Source organism: Mustela putorius, unplaced genomic scaffold, assembly GCF_011764305.1.
Source record: "Mustela putorius furo isolate JIRA1106 unplaced genomic scaffold, ASM1176430v1.1 tig00003845_pilon_pilon_pilon, whole genome shotgun sequence".
NCBI classification, from domain to species: Eukaryota; Metazoa; Chordata; class Mammalia; order Carnivora; family Mustelidae; genus Mustela; species Mustela putorius.
This window is the reverse complement of record NW_025421998.1, coordinates 39137496-39143495: the sequence shown is the minus strand read 5'-3', so window position 1 is coordinate 39143495 and position 6000 is coordinate 39137496.

Genomic DNA, 6000 nt, shown 5'->3' with positions numbered 1-6000 from the left:
GGTATCTCAGTCGTCAAGCATGTGCCTTCGGCTCAGGTCATGATCCAAGGGTCCTGGGATCGAGCCCCGCATCAGGCTCCTTGCTCAGCGGGAAGGCTGCTTCTCCCTCTCCCACTCCCCCTGCTTGTGTTCCCTCTCTCTCTCTCTGTCTCTCTTTGTGTCAAATAAATAAATAAAATCTTTAAAAATATATATACACATTCTAGTTATATTATTTTAGTAATTTTAACAATATTAACATAAATAATTCAAGTCAAATTAAACTAATATCTTTATTAGTTAGGTCCTTAAAATGCTTCCTTTCCTGACTCCCATTGCCTCATAAGCAAATGATATGCAATTGCTGTTTATTACTTTATTTCTTTAGCTCTACATGTTAAACATTTATCATCATTTTATATAGTTGACACTTATTTAAATATATTGACAAGTTTGCATTTTCTCTGCTTCCCATGTCTTCTGACATTTTAGGCTTTCCTTATGGGATCATATTTTTTTCTTCTTGGAGTATCTTTTCTAGACAATTCTTTAGTAAGATGTTGATGGTAATTTTTTTCCATCTTACAATGATTTTACTTCCACTTTGTTTATGAAAGATAATTTTACCAGTTACACAGTTGTTTCCTTCTTAAAAGATAATTTTGACTTTCTTCTTGAAAGGTAATTTTACTTTGTTTTTGAAAGTTAATTTTATTGGATGTACAACTATTTTCTTTTAGAAATTTGTGAGCAGTATTTCATTCCCCTCTGACTTTATTGTTGTACTTGAAAAGTACCCCCTGTGTGAGTACTAGTAATAATAAGGATAACAAATAAGAGCTAAAGATTATAGTATTACAACATGGCAAAGACAATTTTCAGCTGTATTTATGTACACTATCATTCAATTCTCCTGTCTTTACTGTGAGGTATGCCCCACCTTTTTATAGGTGAGGACATCGAGGCAGACAGCTTATTTGCTATAGAGTCTAGGTTTGAACCGAGGTAGCCCCGTTCCAGAGTCTGTATTCCTCGATTACACCATGCAGACTCTGAGTTAGTTCTTCTCTTTGCCTTTGATTTTTTATCGTTCCACTGAAATATGTCAAAAAGTAGAACTTTTTATTTATACTGCTTGGTACTTGTGTAAACTCTGCATGTTACATGACCTGTTATTCCACAATTCTCGGAGATTCTCAGATGTTGTCACTTTAAATATTGCCTCTTCTCCATCCTCTGAAACACACGGTAGATATATGCCAAAACCTTTTTGCTCAGTGCCCATACTTTTGATATTTTTTAATGTCTAAGATGTATAATAAAAGTCTTTTCAGCTGGAGTTTTTATTTAGTAACTTTACCTTCATTTCTCTTCCTAACATAGTGTTTATTCTACTCTGCATCTAATTTAATTATTATATTCTTAGTGCCTAGAAATTTCATTTCATTCTTTTTTAAATTGGCCTACTACTTTTTATAGTATCTTGTGTTTTGGGTCATATTTTAATAGTCTCTTTCATGTATTTAAAATGTATTCCACACAGTTATTTTACAGTTATTTTACTGCATGACATAACACAGTAAAATATGTGGTAATTTTAATATCTGTAGTCTTCATTGTTTCTGCTAACTTTCTAATACTGACTTATTTCCTCATATATTTTTTAGTCTTAATGTGAGCTCTTGTTTCTTAGAATGGTAATTCTTTGAAGCCTAGTTTAAAGGGAGTTTCTTCGTAGTTCACACTGACTTCTGCCCCTGCACATGTGCACCATTTTAAACTAAATTTGCATCTAGAACAATGCAAATGTCCCCAAATCCACTTGAGGGCAGGCTGCTGGTTATGAATTTTTAGAAGACATCTTTTACGACTTCTACCTAGAACAGAGAAAAAGATAAGCAAGTTTACTCACTTTCTTCTTCTAAGGAGTGTTTCCTCCACTCTTTACCCAATTTTAAGGGGTCTAGGCTTTACACAGTTAGTATCTGATCATAACTTCTGCCTTAGGTGTGCCCTTGATTTTGTCCCTTGTTCCCCGTTACAGCCCTTGGAAAACTTAAGCTTTAGCCTCCCAAGCAACTACCAACATCCCTCTCCTCTCTGGACTTCTATTTTCCTCCATGAATTTCCTTTATGGTTTAGCCAGTTTAGCTACGCATTTAAAATCATTTTCTTTTTTAATAATGGCCAGGAGAGATGGGTAATGATCAGGTTACAGATGGAGAAATTACAATACAAAAAAGAGATCCAGTTAGATTTAGGATCACAAAACATATCTGTGTCATGATTCTTATAATTACCCATGTTGTGCTATTCCTGATACATTCCGGGTCATCTCAGTAGTACCTGTGAAATGGGAGCCCATCTGACATTGGTTGGGGACTTTCTCTGGTAAAGTTGTATCACTTGCTACAAATCAATAAATTAGGATGAAAGGGGGTTTTTTTGGAGGTGGGGGGTGCGCACGCTGTTGGCAATATCCTAGAGATCCTAGAGTTGGATTTTTTCCTTCTTAACACTTAGTTTACTAACTAGTGTTTGATGTAACAGGCAAGCACAATTTTCAATTTGTAAATAAAGCTTTCATTCAACATTTATAAGCACTCAATTTACAAAATTGGCTAAAACTTTTTTTTCCTTTGAGATGTTCATAGTGTACTGAAAGAGAACATGTTAACGATTATATGGCAATGATATTAGAGCTATAATATTAAAATATATCAAGGACCTTGTTATTAAAGTGGACAAAGAATTAGAGTGGAGTGGGAAGGAAATCCAGAAGTCTTGAGAGTGCTAGAGGCCACGTGGATCCAAATGGGGATGGGGAGGGAATCAGGGTAGAAAGCTTGGGAGAATGCGGTACATATTGCAAATGCTATATGGCTTAGGCAGAAAGGAAAATGGAAGGCACTTGGTAAAGAAGAGTTCTTGTGGAAAGCACCACAGACAGAAAAGCTTAAGTTTTGGTTAGGAGATGGTAAGAAAAATCAGTCCACCTGGAGAAGATGGTTTGGGAAGGGAAGTAGAAACAAAAGATGTTAGAAAGATAGAAGATACCTATATAGTACCTATACAGCGCATGATTCTTGAAAAAGAACAAAGATGCAGAATCTCCAGTGTCACAGGTTTATGATTTAGACCAATGCCTCCAAATATTAATGGGCATACATATTTGCCTTGGGATTTGTTAAAGTGCAGATTCTGATTCAGTAGGCCTGAGATGGGCCTGAGATCCTATCTCTAACAAGCTCTCAAGTGATGTCAATGCTGCTAATCCACACACGACACTTTGAATAGCAAACATTTAGAATTTACCAGTGTTTGTCCCAAGTCACTTATTAATTTTAAAGGTGGGTTCTAATGCTATCCACCAAAACTTATAGCATAGTACTAATACTTTCAAAGAACCTATATTTTAAAGCTTCATATGGGATGTTCCATATATATTTTATTGCATTTAAATCCTAGAATTCAGAGGAGGAAGAAAACAACTCCTTTATATCTTTCTCTTCTTTCAGGATGCATATGCTTCTGGGATCTCATTTCTCCTTTTGCCAAATACAGCATCCCTTCCAAAAGAACATTTATTAACTTAGTTTTCTCATTTTATGAACATTTTATGTCTACCCACATAGTCCTTTAACTACCCACATAGTCCCTTTAACTAGAAAATTTTTTTAAAAAGAACTAACTAGAAATTATTTGAAATCTGTCACTAGATTTCAGAGACTTATATGTCCTATAGTACCTAGCATAGGATTTTGAGCACAGTGAGTGCTCGTATCCGTCTATTGAATAACCCACATATATCCCAAGTTGTTTCACAAGAATTTCATGACTATACGGAAATAGATTGTACACATAATCTTTTTTCCTCATGTTCATGTAAATTTTGCATTTCAAAATACTGGGCTTCCTTCATTTCCAGCGGGAGTTTTGCACACAGTCTATAAATCGTGCCGTTAAGACATTTTCCTTCATTATCCTAAATTTATCTTAATTTCAATCCAATTAAAAACTGTTTACTAGCATTTCCCCCATATAATTGAGCACAGTATAGTTGATTTTTTTAACTGTAAACATACATCTGTGAATAATTCCTAAATGCTGCAGTATATGGGAGATCTTGCAGCATAATGGAAGTAATTTATTTCCAAATTGCTCCCATTTCTCTTATGACTTGCTTGCAAACCTTTAATAAAATCAAGTCCAGCAGGTATGACAAGAGGTTGACCCCATTTCCTAAGCATTATGCATGCTGCCCACACAAAAGACTCCTAAGGCTTTTACATAGCCCATAAATCCATCCATCCCAAAATCTATGTCCCTAGTTAGTTATCACAGCAGAGAGTAGTGGCCATACAGCATGGTATTTAGAAGCATGGAATCCAAAGTCAGACTTGGGAGGTTCCCATTCCATTTCTACCACTCCTCAGTTGCTTGACTTTAAGCAAGTTATTGAAACTTTCTCAGTCTTAGTTATCTTATCTGTCAAGTAGAGTGAGAACAATATCTACTTCACAGCATTATTGTGAGGATTAAATGAGTTGATGCATGTAAATAATGATAAATGTCTATTACTAGTTATGATTATAATCACTATTATGGGCAGTCTTAATTTCTATCAACCCCTAGAGCAGCCAATTCCCAGGTAGTAGGTGGAGTTAAAACACAACAAAAATCAAACACAAGCATCTGCCAAATGATTATAGAAATCATTTCAGGATCTGGCTACTCCAATCATCTTAGTGGTCATATGTCATTGATCAGCAGAGTCCAACAAACCCATTTTTCAGCAAATAACTTTTTAATAGTTCCTTAACCAGCTAACTGTGGTACTCTGTCTCAGACTTGCATTTTCTTTACACATTTGAGCATGTGCCATTTGACCTGATTCATCAAATTGGTATTGAGCATTCATTTTGTGCAAGGGGCTAAGTTAAGCTGTGTGGAAGGATACAGAGATGAATATTGATGGCTATTAAAATGCCTTTCTATGTGCCAGGCACCGAGCTAGGTAATAAAGGTATAAAAGAGAGCAAGGTATGTATAGTTTTCGTCCTTGAGGAGTTTCTAGCTTAGAGGTGGAAAAACTACAATTGTAAACCACAATTATAATGATGTGTACATGCCATACTGGGGAAGACAAAGTGTTATGTGAGGGAAGAGCTAGATAAGGAGGAGGTCAAGATAAGGTCCAGATGAAAGTGGCATCTAGGGGCACCTGGGTGGCTCAGTTGGGTAAGCGACCACCTTCAGTTCAGGTCATGATCCTGGAATTCCGGGGTCAAGTCCCACATTGGGCTCCCAGCTCCAGGCGGACTCTGATTCTACCTCTGACCTTCTCCCCCTCATGCTTACTCTCACCCTCTCTTTCAAATAAATAAATAAAATCTTTTTAAAGAGAGAGAGAGAAAGGAAGGAAGGAAGGAAGGGGCATCTAAGCTGCGTAGGAGTTTGCCAGGTGAAGAGATAGGGAGATTACCAGCAAACAGCATAGGCAAAGGCTCAGAGGCGAAGGGCCCAGCAGTCTCCGCCAGAAAAACTAAACGGAGCTAAATTTCTCTGGAGTGTATAATGAATGCATGGGTTAGAAGGGAGAGATGCTGGCAGAGACTTGTAAACCATGGTAAGGAGCTTGGATTTTATATCAGGGACAATGGAAAAATATTAACAGTTTTAAGCAGGGAAATGAGATGTTCAGATAAATAGGCATTTTAGGAAAAGCCCTCTGGCTGCCGGGGGGAGGAATGAATGGGCATGGCTTGAGTCAGGAAAACCTACTAAATTGTTGTGATGATAAAAGCAAGACCTGGAGGTGGCCTAGACTCAGACTGGGCAGTGGGAAGTATAAAGAGGTGAATGGTTTCAGGGGATAGCAAGACGAGAGAAACAGTAAGAGTTCATGATTGATGAGATATAAAGAGTGTGAGAGAAGAAAGAAGCAAAGATGACTTAGAGGTGAGATGGGGGACTCGATCAAAGCCTCCTGTTCCCTATTGTGTGGAATAGGAGGTAGGA